This window comes from Hyaena hyaena, unplaced genomic scaffold, assembly GCF_003009895.1.
Source record: "Hyaena hyaena isolate Hyena2069 unplaced genomic scaffold, ASM300989v1 scaffold_817, whole genome shotgun sequence".
Taxonomy (NCBI): domain Eukaryota; kingdom Metazoa; phylum Chordata; class Mammalia; order Carnivora; family Hyaenidae; genus Hyaena; species Hyaena hyaena.
The window spans coordinates 594,604-617,871 of NW_024081450.1; positions in this window are offsets into that span (position 1 = coordinate 594,604).

Sequence of the window (23,268 nt, forward strand, 5' to 3'; positions counted from 1 at the left end):
TACTCTAAGTAAACAAAAAGTTTTCTTCATTATTAGCATGAATTTTACTATTCATATTTTTAAAAATTTTTTTGAAGATTATTCATTTTAAGAGACAGAGAGAGCAAGGGAGGGAGGGGCAGAGAGAGAGGGAGAGAGAAAAATCCCAAGCAGCCTCTACACTGTCAGCACAGAGCTCAATATGGGGCTCAAACCCACAAACTGCAAAATGATGACCTGAGCTGAAACCAAGAGTTGGATACTTAACTGATTGAGCCACTCCAGTGCCCCTACTATTTATATTTTTCAATGCCAGTTTTACCTGTAAGAGCATGAACTCCTACATAGAGTCACTGAAATTATACAGTTCTTATTTCATGGTTCCTACATGAATATGCATTTCATTCTTACCAGAATACTAGAAAAGCTGCACAAAGCTAACTCTCTACTGTTTCTACTTCACTTTAAGACCTCGACACATTCTAACAACATGCTAATTTGCCTTACTGGTGAGTAAGGAAGAGCTGAAAGGAAAAGGATTTATGGGTTGCCTTATCTTCCTCTTTACTTCTATGTCATCATTTCCTGTGTCAGTGGCTGGCTAAGAGGGAAGTCCTGTGAGTGAGGAAGGATGTGATAAGGTTCCTTGGTTTTCATATTAGAATGCCATCACCTTCAGGGCACCTGGGTGGCTCAGTCAGTTAAGCATCTGACTTCAGCTCAGGTCATGATCTCATGGTTTGTAGGTTCGAAACCTGCATGGGGTTCTGGGCTAACAGCTCAGAGTCTGGAGCTTGCTTGCATTCTGTGTCCCCCCCCTGCCCCCCACTCCTGCCCTACGCGCTCTCTCTCTCAAAAATGAATAAACATTAAAAATATTTTTTTTTTTAAGAATACCATCACTTTCTTTCTGCATTTGAAACTAATTGTGGTTCATGGAGACCCTGGCCTCTCGAGGCAGTCAATGCCACCATTTTCTCAGTCCTGGATATAACCCCTGTCTCTTGCTTTGAGTCTCACTGTGCTCACCAGGATGCTGTGCCCACCAGGTATTGGGAATGCCACATGCAAACGGAGTGTAAAGGAACTGTGGATACATGTGTTGTGCACACATCTCTGCGAGTGTGCCTGCTTCGTTGTCCCATTGACACAAATTCAAAGACAAAATCAATAACACTTTCATGATACAAGCAGAATATCAAACCGAGTGCACAGGTCTGTATAGAAAAAAGGCTAAGCCTGATCTAGGCTCAAAATACACATGTTGAATTACCTCACTGCAGGTTTATGATTTGCCGCTATTGTAGCTTCTAGATAAACTTCCTATGTGTAACCACATTGATATATTCCTGATCTAGGTTCAAGATTATTCCTCAACAATACTACAATGTTGTTGTAATCATAATTTATACCGGAATATAGTGTTCTGCACAGACAGCGGTAACTTAGCTCGTTCTTCTTCATCTAAGGGTTCAACATCTAACATAAGCCACAATGACAAGAATAGATATATAAAGTACACAATAGTTTGATACTGAATAAAATCCCTCATTAATAAATTACTTACCCAGGGACACCTGGGTGGCTCAGTTGGTTAAGTGTCTAACTCTTGATTTTGGCTCAGGTTGTGATCTTGTGGTTCGTGGCAGCAAGCTCCGTGTTGGGCTCTGCACTGACAGCAAAGCCTGCTTAGGATTCTCTCTGTCTCCTCTTTCTGACTCCCCCCACCATAAATATATAAACATTTTTTAGAAATAAATGGAATGCCTGGGTGATTCAGTCAGTTAAGCGTCCAACTTTGCCCAGGTCATGATCTCACTATTTGTGAGTTCGAGCCCCACGTCAGGCTCTGTGCTGACACCTCTGAGCTTGGAGCCTGCTTCAGATTCTGGGTGTGTCTCTGTCTCTGTCCCTTCCCCCCACATTCTCTGTCTCTTTCTTTCTCTCTCTCAAAAGTAAATAAACATAAAAAAAAGAAGCATTAAATAAATAAATAAGTAAATATGTTGCCTTATGATAACCTCACAGTGATAAGTTTTCCAATTGTACAGTAAAAAGTGAGTCATTAAGACTGCAAGTTTAGAGATCAAAACATCTCTCTTCTTTATATAATAACTGCAGTAAGAAAGTGTTTGTTACTAAGTTTTCTGTATCTATAACATGAAATGCTTTCCTATTCAATTTTTGGTTTTTCGTTTTGCTTGTTTGGTTTCTTTTATTATTTATTTATTTTAATTTAAAAAAAATGTTTATTTATTTTTGAGACACAGAGATACAATGTGAATGGAGGAGGGACAGAGAGAGAAGATGACACAGAATCCAAAGCAATCTCCAGGCTCTGAGCTGTCAGCACAGAGCTCAACGCAGGGCTCAAACTAATGAACCTCAAGATCATGGCCTGAGCCAAAGTTGGACACTTAACCAACTGAGCTACCCAGGCGCCCTTAGTTTCTTTTAAAATAGACTTTACTTGTAAGAGTTGGCTTAGCTTCACAGCAAAAATGAGCAGAAAGTGCAGAGTTCCCATAAGCCTCCTGCCCTTGTAAATTTATTCTTTATTAATTACTTTCACAGCATCTTTAGAAAATAGATAAGCATCTTAATTCCTATTATACTTTGGGGGAAACTAATGCACAGAATCTTACTGATGTAGACAAAAGGTATCTTAAAGATAGAGGTGGCGTTTCCTAAGTGTCAGCCACTTGAGGTCCGTCCACCTCATAGATTTGGTCATATTCACATATCATGCCTATTTGGTTCATCGGTGGAGTGTTTTTCTTTAAATGGACTCGCCTGTTTTACTTAAATGTATTAATTTCAATTATTTACTTGTTTATTTATTTCTGTTAAGTTTTTTTTTTTTTTGAGAGAGAGAGGGCACAAGTGAGTGAGGGACAGAGAAAGAGAGAATCCCAGGAGCAGCAGTGAAAGAGAGAGAGAGAGAGAGAGAGAGAGAGAGAGAAGCAGGGCTCACCTGAAGCAGGGCTTCTGTTCACCCGAAGTGGGCTCGAGCTCAGCCAAAGCGAGGCTTGTGCTCACCTGAAGCAGGGTATGAGCTCATCCAAAATGGGTCACGAACTCACGAATCATGAGATCGTGACTTCAACCGAAGTCAAACGCTTAACAGCTGAGCCGCTCAGGTACCCAAGATTTTGTTTTTAAGTCACCTCTACACCCAGCGTGGGGCTCAGATTCACAACCCCAAAGTCAGGAGTTGTGTGTTCTACCAACTGAGGCAGCCAGGCAGGCCTTAAGTGCATTCATTTTAAATAGAAACTTCCTCTAATTCCATAATTAGCAACAATTGTAAAAATTGATGCGGAACTATTACAATTACACATACGTTTGTACATGTGTGCCGCCTCAAATCAATTCGCAGAACAATGCCTGTCACATTTTGGTAATAATGATTTGGTTCAGTATTCTCAGCGATAGATGGCGTTCACAAGGCACTTTCCCCTAGTTATACGTAGCCATTTTAAAAGCTTTGACCTCGATCAGTCAGAACATGGGGTAGGCCCAATATCTATATCCACTTCCTGTCATTTTGTCTCATCTCCCCACTGATTGTGACACCTCATTTATAGGTAGAGCAACTGAAGCTAGGGAACTCAGGGATCTGCCCAGTTTATGCAGCCTGAGGGCAAGCCAGGGCCCCTCCCTGCCCTTCCAACCCAGTACTCCTGGTTTACCACAGGACTTTTCCACCATGCACCTGACATAATCTAACAATTGGTTCATGGACATTAAGGGAAGCAGGAGATTAAAACGTAAAGTTGGAGTTGGAGTGTCCTCTTGCAAATGAACACCAGTATTCAAAACCTGAGCAGTGCCTTCTCAAATGTTTACCTCTGTGACCGCAAGAATACAGGTCAGTGTTTCCCAAAGTCTGGAACATGTGCATAAGATAATTTGGGGGAGTACACAAATACAATTTTACAAAGCATAGGCCCCCTCCATAGTGAGGAAGTCACTCCCTTTTAAATTCTATTTTAATCTTTCTGATCATATCAAGAGGAAAATCTCCCATGTCCTTAAAAACTTTTCTAACATTTGCTAATCTATTTTTTAATTTTTTTATTTATTAAAAATTTTTTTTAATGTTTTATTTATTTCTGAGAGAGAGAGAGACAGGGTGAACAGGGGAGGGTCAGAGAGAGAGGGAGACACAGAATCTGAAACAGGCTCCGGGCTCTGAGCTGGCTGTCAGCACAGAGTCCAACATGGGGCTCGAACCCATGAACCGTGAGATTATGACCTGAGCCAAAGTCAGAAGCTTAACCGACTGAGCCACCCAGGTGCCCCCCTATTTTTTTTTAAACAATGAGAGAACAGGCATCACATTCCAGGCACTTATCTGGTATTTTTTAAGCTAGTACTTGATTAATGAATTGCTTGCTCTGATATATATGTATTTTAGTCTGATCAGGCTCTACAACAAAATATCCAGACAAGGGGCTTCACCAATAGGCATTTATTTCTCACAGTTCTGGAGGCTGAGAAGTCCAAGATCAAGGTCCTGGCAGATTCAGTTCTTGGGGAGGGCCATCTTCCTAGTTTGCAGATGGGTACCTTCTAGACTTATCTTCACATGGGAGGAGGGAGGGAGGGAGAGAAAGGAGGGAGGGAGAGACAAAAGAGAAACTGCGCACACAAGCTTGAGCACTTAGTAAGCAAGAGAGCATGAGCCCTGGCCTATTCCTCTTATTATAAGAGCATGGTCTCACAATAGGGGCTCCACTTTCATGACCTCATCTAAGTCCAATTACCTCCCAAAGACTTTGCTTCCAAGGATCATCATGTTGGTGGTTAGAGCTTCAACAAATAAATTTTGGAGGGACACAAACATTCAATCCATAACAATATGTTTTATGGTCGCTTTCAAGTTATCATAGGTAATTCAAAGAGTTGTATTTATGGTAGGTGTATACAATTCACCACTTAAGTAAATTTATTTAAATAAAAGAGTGACATGATTCAAAGAAACTGAAATAAGCAATCATTCTGGCAGCATATAAATATGTCAAAAATGCGAAAATTGCATGGAAATGGCTGAGATTTGAGAATCAGTGGCAAGAGTAAACGGAATTGATATTGATTTCTGCTATGTGTGGAGTATTCTCCCAAGCATTAGGCATTTGTGATGAAGAATGGACATTTTAACAATCCAAACCCAAACGAGCCATAGGTGTTTTTTCCTTCTGGAAAATTTTTCATTCGGGGAAGTATCATAATTCACATCAGTAGGGAAATAAATCTCCATGTTGCTCATTTCCATGAGGAGACTGGTGAAAGAGGGAAGGAAATGAAAAGAAAGGAATTTCAGTCCTCCTGGCGATGTTTCGGTGCTTCTAAGGAGAGGGACAGGAAGCAAATTGACTGTTGCTGGGCTGAGCATGTTAGTGTTGCTGGGTATGGAACAGTGGAGTGGAGAAGGAGCCAACTATGGGAAGAAAGGTTAATTGCGTTCCCATTTGTGGGAGGAGCCTGATGACCGAAGCCCTGAAACGGACAGAGAGGAGGAAACACATGTGGCTGTATCTTTTCGTTACTCCCAACTTCAGTAATGTTTACTACATGCCAAAACTTGATTTTTTTGCTGTTGTTTATCAAGCTGGAAGGTAATTGTGGGAGGGAAAGAGAGGTTAGAGGACGACTGAAGAGTGCCTGTCATCTCCTATTTATGTATTTATTTGCCAGCAAATGTATTCATCACCTATAATGGGGAACATGCATGTACCAGGTACTGGAGGCCATAGACGGTAAAGAGAGAGAGTTCTGACATCATAAAACTTACAGCCAAGAGCTGGAATGGCTGTAAAAAAAAATAATGAGGGGCACCTGGGTGGCTTAGTCGGTTGGGCGCCCCGCACTTGATTTTGGCTCAGGTTCATGGGGTCGAGCCCCACATCAGGCTCTGTGCTGACAGAGCAGGGCTTGATTGAGATTCTCTGTTACCTCTCTCCGCCCCTCCCCTGCTCACATGTGTGTGGAGGGGTGGGTGTGGCTGTGGGTGTGTGGGTTTACATATGCACTCTCTCTCTCTCAAAATAAATAAACATTAAAAAAAAAAACTACTGACATAAATGAATGCCATGAAATAAAGAAAGGAAAGAGCTGTGTGCTGTGAGACAGAGTAGGAAGATTTAATCAAGGGCTGCCTGCTTGCCACTTCAAATCCATCTGGCCTCACTTCCGATTCCAGGGACTGCTATGGTAATTAGTTCCAGAGCGGGCTTCAATCAGTTCCATGCAAGTACAATGTGACTGCACCGCTACCATGGCCCATGCTGCTGGTGCCCAGGCTCCTGATCCGGAGCTTCTCAGTTTTCATGGTGTGGCATGACTTTGAGAATCCACAGAACAATCACACATGTGCAACCGAGAGTGTGGGAGGATTAATGCCATGTGGAGAGCCACTGCATCAGGGCTCCCCTCTTATTGAAGTCTGATGGCAGGAGCTTTTGAGACACATTTCAAAGAATTCTCAGGAGGTCCTGTGAGACTGAGTAGCCACTCATTCATAGCAGAGTACAACTCAGTAAACACATTCTTGTATTGTCTCTCTCTCCTTCCACAATTCACTCTCATACCCCAGCGTTGTGGGGTGAGAGCCAGTTGTTAAATCTCAGAAATTTTGTCATACAGTGGTAAACATAGGCATTATTTAAAATTAACTTGGGGTGCGTGGGTGGCTCAGTTGTTTAAGCGTCCGACATCGGCTCATGATCTCACAGTTTGTGGGTTCTAGCCCCACGCTGGGTTCTGTGCTGACAGCTAGCTCAGAGCCTAGCCTGCTTCAGATTCTTTGTCTCTCTCTCTCTCTCTCTCTCTCTCTCTCTGCCCCTCCCTTGTTCACACTGCCTCCCTCTCTCTCTCAGAAAAAAAAACCTCCGTTAAAATTAACTTATATAAACTTAAAATTAAATTATGTCTAAAAACAAATATATATTCAAAGTTCCTAATTACTTTGCTCCATCTTATTATCAGCTGTGTTCTTGAGGTTATTGACATCTATTATTTTATCTATTTGGTGGAAATGCTATGCAATAGTGTGTAATGTTGCATCTCTTCCCACCTGCACATTCAATGACATTATGTTAGTAGCTTAATCTGAACCATAGCTGAAGTATCTGTATCAAAGAAATAGGCAAATGCTACAAAGTAGAATTTGCTTTTTTGACTGTCTAGATTTTAGGAAATAATGGAGAACATGCTAATAATGTAGGTTAAACTTAGAAGGAAGTGTGTCACGTCTCCAGCAATTACATTATGAATACTATATAAAACTGTGTCCTAAACTTTCACTTGATTCAGCAAAAAAGTCATTCATATAATTTATGAGTGAAATTGACACACACCTTCTCAGTTTCCCTTTTATTTTACTTGTTAGTGTAAATAAATCAACAGTCATATTGCAACTGCACTTTCTTGTTGATTACAAACATAGGTTGGTTATGGATATAAAACTTCCACAAAAATCAATGAAAGCATTCTGTGAAAAATCAAGAAGCTATATGGAATTTACCATAAGGAGCACTGTACATTTTATTACAATTTAGGAATTTTGTGCTATACAGTAGTCCCCTCTTATCTTTAGGGGTATGCCAGAAACTGCAGATACTATGAAACCCTTTATATACTATGTTTTTTCCTATACATATATACCTATGATAAAGTTTAATTTATAAATTAGTCACAGTAAGAGATTAAACAATAATAAAATAGAAAAACTATAACAATATATTGTAATAAAAAGTATGTGAATGTGGTCTCTCTCAAAATATATTATTGTACTGTATTGTGCTCACCCTTTTCCTTGTGACATGAGATGACAAAATGCCTACATGATGAGATGAAGCGAGGTGAATGATGTACATAGTGTACATATCACTGTGACTTAGTATTTGTTAGGCTACTATTGACCTGAGAATACGCCAGAAAGAGAATCATCTACTTCTGACCATGGTTGACTGCAAGCGACTGAAACTATGGAAAGCGAAATTGTGGATAAGGAGGGATTACTGTACATTATTATTTAAGTCCATAAAAATTTTTAATACTTTTGCACATGTATGTATATACACACATGTTTTTTCTGGAGAGCTGGTTGTTAAACATTCATCAGCATCCCATTGCTCCTTATGAATATAAGTCTTTATCTCAGACTGTGTTTTAGGTGGAGGGGAAACCAAGGATAAGAATGCGAATTTGGAGCTAGATCATCTCATCAATTGACGGCAATGAACAACGTGTTGCTGGCAGTGTGTTGATAAACCACAGCATCACAATGACTAAGACTACTACTTTTGGTGATTGGGATGAAATGCAAATGGAAGGATGTTGGCAAGATGGCGGAGAAGTAGGGAGCTCTGTACGTTTCACTCGCCCCCATATTCCACACGGAGAAGGCCTGAAGCCATAGGAACCATACAGAATCCAGGAGTTTGGGAGGAAAAGGAGACAGTCCGCTGAGAAAACCTTCTAGCGTGAATGCAAACTGGGGAAGATAAAATCAGGCCGGGACTGAGACCTGGGGGGGATCCCCCTCTACGGGGAGTCTAGAGGGGAAAGAGAGTGGCTGAAACTGATCAAGACACTGTCTCAGTGGCTGGAGAAGAGAAAAACCTCCGCTTGGGACACAGAGGGACCTGGTTTCCTGCTCTCCAGCTGACCGCAGGCTGGACGCACTCATCCCAGGCGACCCCCGGGGAACTGCTCCTCACTCGCCTGCTTGACCTGGAGGGGACGCGGGTTGGCGCGCCTGTGTGCTTCTGGCTCGGCTGGATCCCTAGGGGGAAGGCAAAAGCCTTAAAATTTCTGAGAGAGATTTGCCCGTGAGTTTATATTTCGGGAAATGGGACACAGAGGGACCCGATTTCCTGCTCTCCAGCTGACCCTAGGCGGGATGCACTCGTCACAGGAGACGGCCGGATAAAACTGCTCCTCGCTCGCTGGCCTGACCTGGAGGAGACGGGAGCAGCGGCTTCTGGCTCAATCCCCAGGGGGAAGACGAGAGGCTTGAAATGGCCCTGAGGGGCTCGCCTGAGAGTTTGTGTTTCTGGCAATTTCAATGGGGCGTTCGAACTGAGATCTGGAAATGAAGCCTGGCCTGGGCTCATTTAGAGCATGGCCCACCTTGGCTGCACCCCCGGCACAGGGAGTTTACACACCCAAAAAAAGTGAGTTGCAGCGCTTGGTTCAAGAAGAGACTGGGGCGGCGCCACTCTTCTCCCCACAACCACCAAGGCAGAACTCCCGCCTGACATATTGGATCAAACCAGCCCATCACTGCTAGAGAGCTGCCCTCTTGTTTTTCTCCTCCTCCTCCTCCTCCTCCTCCTCCTCCTCCTCCTCCTCCTCCTCCTCCTTCTCCTTCTTTTTTTACCGGAGCCGGAGCAAGACCAACATGGATGCACTGCCCTGATTAATTTTGGCCACTGACTTGCTTAAACAGTCACATTTAATCCATTCTGTAGATGTAAATTCTACACCTACCTACCTTTTCATCTCTTTCTCTCTGAAGTAATCAGACTATATAGTTTCTCTGGATAGCATCATCGTCATTTCTTTCGCCTCTTTTCCAACCATATTCTCCTCTTTTCTCTTTGAAAAAAGCCTCTTATTCCTTCTGCCTGTTCATTTCATTTCCAGTTTCGCTTCATCCTCACCCTGCCATTTCTCTCTTTCTCTCTATGCTCTTCCACCAGCACTGCATACACCCGGCTATTTATTTGCAGCTGGGAAATCTGGTTATATGCTTTAAACTATTCTTTGTCTATTGGGTTTCTTCTTTTTTCCCTTTCTTTTCTTCTTTTTTTAAATGTATTTTTATCTCTGATTATTAGCCTTCCCTCCTTCCTCCTTTCTCTTTTCTTTTCGTTTTCCCCTTTGGTTCGCGTGTTTGTTGGATTTGTCTGTGCATTTGTGTGCCTTTGTTCCCTGTGTGTTTGTCTGTCTGTTTTCTTTTCCAGGGCTGCCTCAAGAAACAAGGCAAAGTACACATGGTGGAGAGTCCCAAATATCGCTACAAGTAGGAAAATAAAATAAACAAGGTCTCAACAAGAGAGACCAAGAGATACCATTCAAAGAATACTTTCTGAATGGACAGGCTCTGGACAGTCAAAGAGCCTTCTTTGGTACAGCAGTGCTCACAGGTGCAGAGTGCATAACAAGCTTTTAAAACTAACAAGAGATAGAAAGCTAACCAAAATGACGAAACGAAAGTGTTCTCCTCCAAAGAAATTCCAGGAAGAATTGACAGCTAAAGAACTGCTCAAAACAGATATAAGCAAAATAACTGAACAAGAATTTAGAACAATGATCATAAATTAATCGCTGGGCTTGAAAAAAGTATGGAGGACATCAGAGAAACTATGGCTACAAACACTATGGAGATTAAAAACAGTTATGATGAATTAAATGAGATACATAAAAAATCTGGAGGCGTCCAATGCACGGATTGAAGACGCAGAAAGGAGAATAAGTGATTTAGAAGACACAATTTTAGAAAAAGAAGAAACTGAGAAAAAAAGAGATAAATTGATCCAGGAACACGAAAGAAGAGTTCGAGAGCTCAGCGATACAATCAAATGAAACGATATCCATATCATAGGAATGCCAGAAGAGGAAGAGAGAGGGAAAGGTGTTGAAGGAGTCCTGGAACAAATAGCAGAGAACTTTCCCAACCTGGGGAGGGAAGTAGAGGTTGAAATTCAAGAGGCACAGAGGACTCCTCTCAGATGTCACTTGAATCAATCTTCTGCATGACATACCATAGTGAAACTGGCAAAATATAAGGACAAACAGAGAATTTTGAAAGCAGCTAGGGAGAAAAGGGTCCTAACATACAAGGGGAAACCTATCAGAGTGGTGACAGACCTACCTACTGAAACTTGGCAGGCCAGAAAGGAATGGCAGGAGATCTTCAATGTGAAGAACAGAAAAAATATGCAGCCAAGAATCCTCTATCCAGAAAGCCTGTCATTCAGAATAGAAGGAGAGATAAAAGTCTTTCCAAATAAACAAAAATTGAAAGAATTTGTCACCACTAAGCCAGCCCTACAAGAAATCCTGAGGGGTCTCTCTGAGAGAAATGTTGCAAGAAACGCAAGATGCTAGAGACACCACCACAAGCATGAATCCCACAAAGGACACAATGACTTTAAACCCATATATTTCAATAATAACACTGAATGTAAATGGACTGAATGCCCCAATCAAAAGACATAGGGTAGTGGAATGGATAAAAAAACAAAATCCATCTATTTGCTGTCTATAAGAAACTCATTTTAGACTGGAGGACACCTTCAGATTGAAAGTAAGGGGATGGAGAAATACCTATCATACTACTGGAAGTAAATAAAAAAGCTGGAGTAGCTATACTTATATCAGACAAACTGGACTTTAAAGTGAAGACAGTAACAAGGGATGAAGAAGGGCATTATATAATAATTAAAGGGTCTATCCATCAGGAAGAGCTAACAATTATAAATTCCTACGCACCAAATATGGGAGCACCTAAAGACATAAAACAATTAATCACAAACAGAAACACTCTTATCGATAAGAACATGCTAATAGCAGGGGACTTTAATACTCCACTTACAGCAATGGACAGATCAACTAGACAGAAAATCAATAAAGACATAATGGACTTAAATGACACATTGGACCAGTTGGATTTGACAGATATATTTAGAACTCTACATCTCTACATCTTGAGGTTATGGAATTCATTTTCTTCTCAAGTGTGCATGGCACATTCTCCAAGATAGATCACATACTGGGACATAAAGCAGCCCTCAATAAATATAAAAGAATTGAGATCATACCATGCACACTTTCAGACCACAATGCTATGAAATTCGAAATCAATCACAGGAAGAAGTCTGAAAACCCCAAAAAACATGGAGGTTAAAGAACACCCTACTAAAGAACGAATGGGGCCATCAAGCAATTAGAGAAGAAATTTAAAAATATATGGAAACAAATGAAAATGAGATTACAACTATCCAAACTCTATGGGATGTGGTGAAAGCAGTCCTAAGAGGAAAGTACATTGCTCTCCAGGCCTATTTCAAGAGATTAGAAAAAGCGCAAGTCCAAAATCTAACAGCTCACCTAAAGGAACTAGAGGCAGAGCAACAAGAGCACCCCAAACCCAGTAGAAGAAGAGAATTAATAAAAATCAGGGCAAAAATAAACAATATAGAAACCAAAGAAACAGTTGAACAGATCAACGAAACCAAGAGTTGGTTTTTTGAAAAAATAAACAAAATTGACAAACCTCTAGCAAGGCTTCTCAAAAAGAAAAGAGAGAGCACTCAAATAGACAAAATCATGAATGAAAATGGACTGATTACAATCAACCCCTCAGAAATACAAGCAATTATCAGGGAATACTATGAAAAACTATAAGCCAACAGACTGGACAACTTAGAAGAAATGGACAAATTCCTAAACACACACTCACTACCAAAATTCACATGGGAAGAGATAGAAAACCTGAACAGACCCATAACAAGTGAGGAAATCGAATCAGTTATCAAAAATTTCTCAACAAATAAGAGCCCTGGGCCAGATGGCTTCCCTGGGGAATTCTACCAGACATTTAAAACCGAATTAATACCCATTCTTCTCAAACTATTCCAAAAAAATCGAAATCGAAGGAAAACTTCCAGACTCATTTCATGAAGCCAGCATCACTTTGATTCCCAAGCCAGACAGAGACCCAGCAAAAAAGGAGAACTACAGGCCAATATCCTTGATGAATACAAATGCAAAAATCCTCAACAAGATACTTGCAAATCGAATCCAACAGCACATAAAAAAGAATTATCCACCAAGATCAAGTGGGATTCATTCCCGGGTTGCAGGGCTGGTTCAATATTCGCAAATCAATCAATGTGATCCATCACATCAACAAAAGAAAAGATAAAAATCGTATGATCCTGTCAATAGATGGAGAAAAAGCATTGGACAAAATACAGCATCCCTTCTTAATAAAGACCCTCAAGAAAGTCAGGATAGAAGGAACTTATTTAAACATCACAAAAGCCATCTATGAGAAGCTTTCAGCTAACATCATCCTCAATGGGGAAAAACTGAGAGCTTTCTCCCTGAGATCAGGACATGGCACGGATGTCCACTCTCACCACTGTTGTTTAACATAGTGCTGGAAGTCCTAGCATCAGCCATCAGACAACAAAAGGAAATCAAAGGCATCAGAATTGGCAAAGAAGAAAGTCAAACTTTCACTCTTCAGAGATGACATGATACTCTACATAGAAAACCCAACAGACTCCACCAGAAGCCTACTAGAACTAATCCAAGAATTCAGCAAAGTTGCAGTGTACAAAATCAACGTACAGAAATTGGCATTTTTATACATCAACAGTGAAACAACAGAAAGAGAAATCAGGAAACTGATCCCATTCACAATTGCACAAAAAGCCATAAAATACCTAGGAATAAACCTAACCAAGGATATAAGAGATCTGTATGATGAAAACTATAGAAAACTTATGAAAGAAATTGAAGAAGACACAAAGAAATGGAAAAACATTCCACGCTCATAGATTGGAAGAATAAATATAATTAAAATGTCATTACTACTCAAAGCAATCTACACCTTCAATGCAATCCCAATCAAAAGTGCACCAGCATTCTTCTCAAAACTAGAACAAACTATCCTCAAATTTGTATGGAACCACAAAAGACCCCGAATAGCCAAAGTAATATTGAAGAAGAAAACCAAAACGGGAGGTATCACCATCCCAGACTTTAGCCTCTACTACAAAGCTGTCATCATCAACACAGTATGGTATTGGCACAAAAACAGACACATAGACCAATGGAACAGAATTGAGAACTCAGAAGTGGACCCAAAAGTATACAGCCAACTGATCTTTGACAAAACAGGAAAGAGTATCTAATGGAAAAAAGACAGCCTCTTTAACAGTTGGTGTTGGGAGAACTGGACAGCAACATGCAGAAGAATGAAACTAGATCATTTTCTCACACCATACACAAAAATAAACTCAAAATGGATAAAGGACCTGAATGTGAGACAGGAAACCATCAAAACCCTAGAGGAGAAGGCAGGAAACAACCTCCTTGAACTCCACCACTGCAATTTCTTACTTGACACATCCCCAAAAGCAAGGGAATCAAGAGCAAAAATGAACTCTTGGGACCTCATCAAGATTAAAAGCTTCTTCACAGCAAGGGAAACAATCCATAAAACTAATAGGCAACCGACAGAATGGGAAAAGATAGTTGCAAATGACGTATCAGATAAAGGGTTACTATCCAAAATCTATAAGGAACTCACCAAACTCCACACCCGAAAAACAAACAACCCAGTGATGAAATGGGCATAAGATATGAACAGACACTTCTCCAAAGAGGACATCCAGATGGCCAACAGACACATGAAATGATGCTCAGCATCCCTCCTCATCAGGGAACTACAAATCAAAACCACACTGAGATACCACCTCACGCCAGTCAGAGTGGCTAAAATGAGCAAATCAGAGAACTCTAGATGCTGGCGAGGATGTGGAGAAACGGGCACCCTCCTCCACTGTTGGTGGGAATGTAAACTGGTGCAGCCCCTCTGGAAAACAGTGTGGAGGTTCCTCAAAAAATTGACAATAGAACTCCCCTATGACCCAGCAATAGCACTGCTAGGAATTTACCCCAGGGATACAGAAATGCTGATGCATAGGAGCACATGGACCCCAATGTTCATAGCAGCACTCTCCACAATAGCTAAAACTTGGAAAGAGCCTAAGTGTCCATCAACGGATGAATGGATCAAGAAGATGTGGTTTATCTATACCATGGAATACTACATGGCAATGAGAAAGAATGACATCTGGCCACGTGTAGCAACATGGATGGACCTTGAGGGTGTTATGCTGAGCGAAATAAGTCAGGCAGAGAAGGACAAATATCATACGTTTGCACGTATAGGAGGATTAGGAGGAACTTGACGGAGGAACAAGGGGGAGAAGAAGGGGAGAAATGGTGGGGAAAAGGGAGAGAGGCAAACCATGAGAGACTCTTTAATGTTGAGAACAAACTGAGGACTGATGGGTATGGGGGGTGGGGAAGGGAGGAGATGGGCATGGAGGAGGGCACTTGTGGGGATGAGCACTGAGTGTTATATGGAAACCAACTTGATAATAAACTATTAAAAAAGGGAAAAAAAGAAATGCAAATGGAAGATGAACCACTGGGTTATATGATAGGTTTAACACTGGAGCAATATGTGGTATGGTTATTAAAAGGATTGTGGAACTTGCGGATCTTGGTTCTATTCATGTGCTAGAGCGTTACTTATGGCTGCGAGGCCCAAAGGTATAGGAGATCCCAGCAATCAGCAGCCTCATCTGTTTTCGAGATTGTACTATATTAAAAATAGAGGGTTGTTTAGAGACTTTTAAACCTCATGTAGCATTGAGCTGCTGGCCAAATCTTTTTCAGCCAATGGCCCACAGAAGCCAATGGGTGAATGGCCAAATGCATTTCATAAGATTCCCAGAAGGTCCTGTATGATCAAGCAACTAGTCGCCCATAGCTGCGGTCAACTCAGTAATACATTCCCTCTTTCACTCCCCTGCTCTCACTCCTGCTTTATGATGGCCTTTGCCTCCAGCTCTGCTTTGGGGGAAAGTTGAGTTAAACGTGACATGCGTTGTATTTAGATTGGGAACTAGGAACATGTCAACAAAAACCTGAAAGGTCAGGTGAGGGAGGCTGAGGGAGTAAAGGAGTGTCCACCTTAAGCAAATAGTTTGTTTGAAAGCTCTGCCGTGAAAAGTAGCTTGATCTATTCCAGGTATGGAAAGAAGGCCAGTGAGAAAGCAACTGGAGGGAATGCAAGAGATGAAGGTGGAGAGTGGGCAGGACCTTGTATTTATTTCTCACTAGAGGTTTCTTTGTCACTAGGAAAACATTGTTACCTCAATTCAGTAAGCTGCCTCATTTTTTCCTCCTTATTCTTATTTGCAGTGTGTTCAAAATTGGAGTTGTGATAAGAGCAAAACAATGAATTTGAAGAAATTCTAGCTCATGTTTTGGCTCTGCCATTGACTCAACTTGGATGAATTACAAAATCTCTGCTTTAAAGAGTACGAAGACAGTAAATATCTATGTATATATAATGCTCTATATAAAATACATAATGTTCTTATGCTCATCACAAGCTATGAAACATGGGAGGTCTTGGATGTAGCCCATGTTTTACAGGCAAATGAAGTAAAACCTGGAAGCATTTTCAAGGACAAACAACAACAACAATAACAACAACAAAAACATGACACGTCCACAAAATCCCACCATGGCTCACAGCAAAATCGCAAAATTAACAATGGAATTTGGACACAGCCATTCATGATTAGGCATCTTCTCAGAGTTGAAGCCACCCAGTCAAAGCCTCAGGAAGGGAAAGCCTTGGAGTTTTTCATATCAATAAAGCCAGAACATGTAACAGAACAAGAATTTCCCCCCAAGGAATTAAATTATCTGACTGTTGTCAATAATACCAGAGGTAGAATAAAGAAAAAAAAGAAAGAATCAGCATTTATAATGCTGTTTTTAAAACAGTTTCTACGTACACAATAAGCATTAAGCAACTGGCAGCTGTGGCCTTCATCATATATACCATAGAGGTGTCATTTCATTTTTAAAAGCCTGCTTTTATGGTTCATATGTCAACAGTAAGAATTCAAGTGGCCTGAAATATGATGCCAGCAATTACTATCAGGAAGAAGGACTGTTTTAGAAGATACTTCATATGCAATGGGTTATGTAATAAATAGGTTCAGTTCTGTTCTAGGTCTTTGATCCCTTCCCTCATAAGCACAGGTTATTAAAAAGACTTTTTGAATTTGCTGCATTTAGATAGACCTTTACTTCTGAGCAAGTGCTTTCTATGGTGAACAGTTTTATTTGTCATTATTAGCACTGATCAGTGTCTATCACATGCCTGGAAACCAGAATAGAAGCTTGGAAAGAGAATTTGGAGATTTACATGAAGGTTCTCAAAGCATTATGCATTTATATTTTTCCTCCTGAGTTAGACAAATATCAAAACCTCTTGTTGTCCTATAACCCACCAGATAGCACAAGGTTTTGTTTCTGTTTTCTCTTTGTTTTCAGCAGTTTGATTCTACTTCATCTTAGTATGGATGTCCCAGAATTTTATCCTGTTTGGAATTCACCAAGATTCTTAAATCTGTAGGCATGTATCTTTTGCTAAATTTGGAAACTCTTCAACCCCAATTTAAGTACTTTTTCAGCCTGTTCTTATGCATATGTCCCAGACTTTGGGAAAGGCTGACCAGCTTACACTGTTGCTGTCCACAGGGGCAAACATTTGAGAAGGTACTGCTCAGGTTTTGAATGCTGGTGTTCATTTGCAAGAGGACACTCCAACTTTACGTTTTAATCTCCTGCTTCCCTGAGTGTCCATGAATGTATTGTTAGATTATGTCAGTTGCATGGTGGAAAGGTCCTGTGGTAAACCCCGAGTACCAGGATAATACTGTCTTTTTGTCTCTTCTCCGTCAGAGACACCAATAATATGAATGTTAGCTCTCTTGTTATAATCTTGTAGGTCCCGAAAGCTCTATTTATCTCAGTCTATTTTCTCTCTGCTCTTCAGTTTGGGTGACTTCTATTGTTCTATCTTCATCCTCTGCCCCCTCTATTTTGCTGTTAAGCTCATCCACCAACATTTTGATTTGGTTTATTGTATTTTTTAGTTCTAAATTTTTCAGGTGGTTCTTTATATCTTCTATTTCTTTGCTGATCCCTTCTAATTCTTTAGAAAAATGCTACATTTTCATTTGTTTCAAGTGCATGTATAATTGTTTGTTGAAGCATTTTTATGATAGATACATTAAAATCCTTGTCAGATAATTCTAACATCTCAATTTCATTTCAATGTTGACATCTACTGCGCTTTTTTCCCATTGAGTTTGAGATCTTCCTAGTTCTTGATATGACTAGTAATTTCCAAATGAAATATGAATATTTAGGGTATTATGAGACTCTGGATTTTATTCAAATATTCTGTTTTAGCTGACTTCTCTGACACCAATCTAGTGGGGGAAGGTAACAGGATAATGCTTCATTACTGGAAGATAAAGGTAGAAATCCAGGTTCTGTACTCAATTTTATTACTGCTTAATGGGGTAGTAGTTCCAGCTTTACACTGTGGTCGCTACTGCCACCACAGGAGGTGCCCCATTAGCACCTGGGCTATGAGGAAAGTCCTAACTTGGCCCTAGACTTTTTCTGGATTTCACCTAGTGAAAATGGAGAGGGGTATCTTGTCACTTCTGTGTGGAGGTACAAGTCCAGACTTGGTACGGGGTCTCCACTGATACTGCAGAAGAAGAAGGAAGTCATTACCATCCAGCAGAGACAAAAGTCCCAGTTCCAAACTTAGCCTTCTGACACCACCCCAGCAAGGGCATCGGGTACCTCACTACAGGCTGGCAAGGTTTTCCACACAGTCTTCCTTTCCTTGGCATGGGCATGGGTAGGATCATGTTTTTTTCTGTGGTGTTTGGCTGCAATAGAGCAGTGATTAAGAAACTTTTTTGTCTTGCTAGGATATCCCTCTCCTGTTCTTTGGCTAGAGCTATCAGGCCTTTCTTGAGGCTTTTTTGTTTGTGTTTTTGTTTTGTTTTGTCTGTACCTAGAGGTTTTCCTGGGTTATAAGCTGCTTCCAGTGGGTATATGAAGGAAAAAACAAACAAATAACCCAAGGAACCCGCTGCCACATCAGGTCCAAGATTCCCCACCAATCTGTTTTCTTGTTATCTTTCAGAATTTTATTATGTTTGTTTTATACACAATGTCCAGGGGTATATGTATTTTATACATAATATCCACTTAGTGGAAGGAATAGGAAAAAGTATGTTGACTCCATCTCTCTGGACTAGACGGGCTTTTTAACCAGCTCTCAAACTGGTTTCCAATGTAGTAGGTAAGAGTTTCTATCAGTGGGGTATGAGAGTTTCCAGTCACTCCAAACCCTCACAACACTCAGTATGGTCAGCTTCTTAATATTTGCCATTCTAAAAGGCATGCAGTGGTATGTCATTGCGGTTTTAATTTATGTTACCCTAGTAAAAAATTATGCTGGGCATTTTTTTATCATCTACATATTTATCAATCACATATTTTCTCTGATGAAGTATTCATTCAAATCTTTTAGTCACTCAAAAATTGAGTTTTCTTACTATTGAACTTTGAGATACTCATATACATTCTGGATTTTAGTCTTTTCAGATTTCTTATTCGTGAATATTTTCTAGCAGTCTGTGGCTTATCTTTTATTTTCTCAACAGTGTCTTTCCAAGAGCAGAGATTCTTAATTCTGATGAAATCTCATTCATCAGGTTTTCGTTTTAGTTTGTGTCTAGGAAATCTTTGCCTAACTCAAGATCACAAAGATTTTCTTCCATGTGTTTGTCTAGAAATTTCAGTTTCAGGTTTTATGTTTAGGCCTATGATCCATTTTAAGGTAATTTTCACATGTGGTGTGAAGTACAGATTAAAGTAGAGTATTCATGCATGGATTTCCAGTTATCCCTGAAAGATTTGTTGAAAAGACATGTTTCTCCTTTAAACTGTCTTTTAATCTTTGTCAAAAGTCAATTAACTGTATATGTCAGTCTATCTCTATATTCTATAGTCTGTTCCATTGATCTATTCAAATATCTTTATGTCAATATCATCTTGTCTTGATTACTGTTGTTTTATAATACATTCTGTGACAGGTGTCATAAGTCCTCTGATTTAGTTGCTGTTTTATAAAGGTTTATGGGGGGGGGAGGTGCTATTCTTGATCTTTTGTATTTCTTCTTGAATTTTAGAATCAAGTTGTCAATTTCTTTTTCTTTCTTTCTTTTTTTTTTTTTTTTTCAAATAGTTTATTGTCAAATTAGTTTCCACATAAAACTCAGTGCTCATCCCCACAAGTGCCCTCCTCCATGCCCATCCCTCCTCCCCCCCCACATCCATCAGTCCTCAGTTTTTGTCAGCATTCAAGAGTCTCTCATGGTTTGCCTCTCTCCCTTTCCCCCACCATTTCCCCCCTTCTTCTCCCCCTTGTTCCTCCGTCAAGTTCCTCCTAATCCTCCTATATGTGCAAACATATGATATTTGTCCTTCTCTGCCTGACTTATTTCGCTCAGCATAACACCCTCAAGGTCCATCCATGTTGCTACACATGGCCAGATTTCATTGTTTCTCATTGCCATGTAGTATTCCATGGTATAGATAAACCACATCTTCTTGATCCATTCATCTGTTGATGGACACTTAGGCTCTTTCCATGTTTTAGCTATTGTGGAGAGTGCTGCTATGAACATTGGGGTACATGTGCTCCTATGCCTCAGCATTTCTGTATCCCTTGGGTAAATTCCTAGCAGTGCTATTGCTGGGTCATAGGGGAGTTCTATTGTTAGTTTCCTGAGGAACCTCCACACTGTTTTCCAGAGGGGCTGTACCAGTTTACATTCCCACCAACAGTGTAGGAGGGTGCCCGTTTCTCCACATCCTCGCCAGCATCTAGAGTTCTCTGATTTGCTCATTTTAGCCACTCTGACTGGCGTGAGGTGGTATCTCAGTGTGGTTTTGATTTGTATTTCCCTGATGAGGAGGGATGCTGAGCATCGTTTCATGTGTCTGTTGGCCATCTGGATGTCCTCTTTGGAGAAGTGTCTGTTCATGTCTTCTGCCCATTTCTTCACTGGGTTGTTTGTTTTTCGGGCGTGTAGTTTGGTGAGTTCCTTATAGATTCTGGATATTAACCCTTTATCTGATATGTCATTTGCAACTATCTTTTCCCATTCCGTTGGTTGCCTATTAATTTTCTGGGTTGTTTCCTTGGCTGTGCAGAAGCTTTTAATCTTGATGAGGTCCCAACAGTTTATTTTTGCTCTTGATTCCCTTGCTTTTGGGGATGTGTCAAGTAAGAAGTTGCTGCGGTGGAGGTCAAGGAGGTTGTTTCCTGCTTTCTCCTCTAGGGTGTTGATAGTTTCCTGTCTCACGTTCAGGTCCTTTATCCATTTTGAGTTGATTTTTGTGCATGGTGTGAGAAAATGATCTAGTTTCATTCTTCTGCATGTTGCTGTCCAGTTCTCCCAACACCATCTGTTAAAAAGGCTGTCTTTTTTCCATTGGATATTCTTTCCTGCTTTGTCAAAGATCAGTTGGCTGTATACTTTTGGGTCCACTTCTGAGTTCTCAATTCTGTTCCATTGGTCTATGTGTCTGTTTTTGTGCCAATACCATACTGTGTTGATGATGACAGCTTTGTAGTAGAGGCTAAAGTCTGGGATGGTGATGCCTCCCGTTTTGGTTTTATTTTTCAGTATTACTTTGGCTATTCGGGGTCTTTTGTGGTTCCATACAAATTTGAGGATAGTTTGTTCTAGTTTTGAGAAGAATGCTGGTGCAATTTTGATTGGAATTGCATTGAATCAAGTTGTCAATTTCTTCAAGAAAATTCTGGCATTTTGATTGGGATTGCCTCAAATCAATAGCTTAAACTGAGGACAACTGATATTTTTAAAGTATTGACTTTCTGATCTCCAAGCAGAGTATATCTCTGAACTTATTCTCTTCATTAATTTCGCTCAGCAATATTCTATAATTTGCATATCTTTGTCAAATTTATCTTTCTGTATTTTATATCTTGATGTCATTATATGTGATATTTTTTATTTCAATTTCTGGTTTTTTATTGCTAGTATATAGAAATATAATTGAATTTTATATATTGATCTTACATCCTGCAATCTTGCTTAAGTCATTTATTAGTTCTAATAGGTCTTCTTTGTTGGTTCCATCAGATTTTCAACATAGCGTTTCATGGCATCTGTGAATAAATATTTTTACTTCCTCCTTCCAAAATAGATAACTTTTACTTCTTTTACTTTCCTTGTGGACTAGCTAGAACCTCCAGTGCAATGGTGAATAGAAGTAATGAAATCAGACTTCTTTGTGTTCTTCTTGATCTTAGTGGGAAAGTACTTAGTCTTTCCACCTGCCCCCAACTTTATTGAAGAATGATTGAAAAATATAGGAAGGGTGCAATATGATGATTTCATAAGCATATATGTTTTAGAATGATTACCAAGATCATCATTTGGTCTAGATGTTAGCTATAGGGTTTTCCATAGATGCCTTTTGTCAAGTTAAAGAAGTTCCTTTCCTTTTCTAGTTTGTCAAGAGGTTTTATCATTAAAATGTGTTGAGTTTTGTCAAGTGCTTATTTTGCATATAGTGAGATGATCACATGTTTTTCTTTTTAGTTTGTTACTATGGTGAATTACTTAGATTGCATTTTAAGTGTTAAATAAACATTGCATTCATAAAAACAGAAAATATCATTCTATACTTATGATATCTCTGAAAAGTGTAAAAAAGTATTTATCACATTTTATCAGAAATGCCCAAAATGTACTCTTTAGACCATTAGCTCTGTGGCATGTTAATGGATATTATACAAAAAGAACAGATCAAATTAGTTTGGCGAATGGTAGGCTAAACAGGTTTCTTTACCACAGGAGTTCTCAGGGTTTTTAATATCCTAGTGTGAATTGCAAATCCATAAAAGAAGAGATATGTTACACATGACTTTCCACATACTTAATTGACCGTGGACTTATCTTTTCTTAAATTATGTCTCAAGACCAAAGTTCCATAAAACACACTCTAAAAAATGCAACTTTACATTAGATGGAAATATGTCTTTGGTTCCCCTCTTGGACCATGAGCTTGTCAATAGAAGCTGTTCTATTGAACTCATATATTTGTAACATCTAGTAACTGCCTGGCATTCTTTCACGTATTCATTCATTTTTCCAACAAATATTATTTGAACTCTGTATGTTGGACTCCGTGCTTAGGGAAAAAGAGGTGAATGATACAGTTTCTGCCCTCAAAGAGCTCTAATTAAGAAAAAAAAAAGCCCTCAGTGAATGTTGGATGAAGCAGTCAAATACAAATTAGAGAATGTAGTGGCTTAATTTTCAAACATAATCATAAGTCATGGAGCAATTTTTGGTGAAAATAAAGGGATGATACCTAAAAGGAACTTTATTTCAAAAGTCCCAACTGTCTATCAGTTACTAGATCCCTTTTTCCTTCCACAGTCTATAGCAGGGATATTGAAACATCCAAAATACCAGAGAAATTAATGGACAGATCAATTTTTATACGTTACATATCTACATGAAAATGAAGTGAAATGCTGTT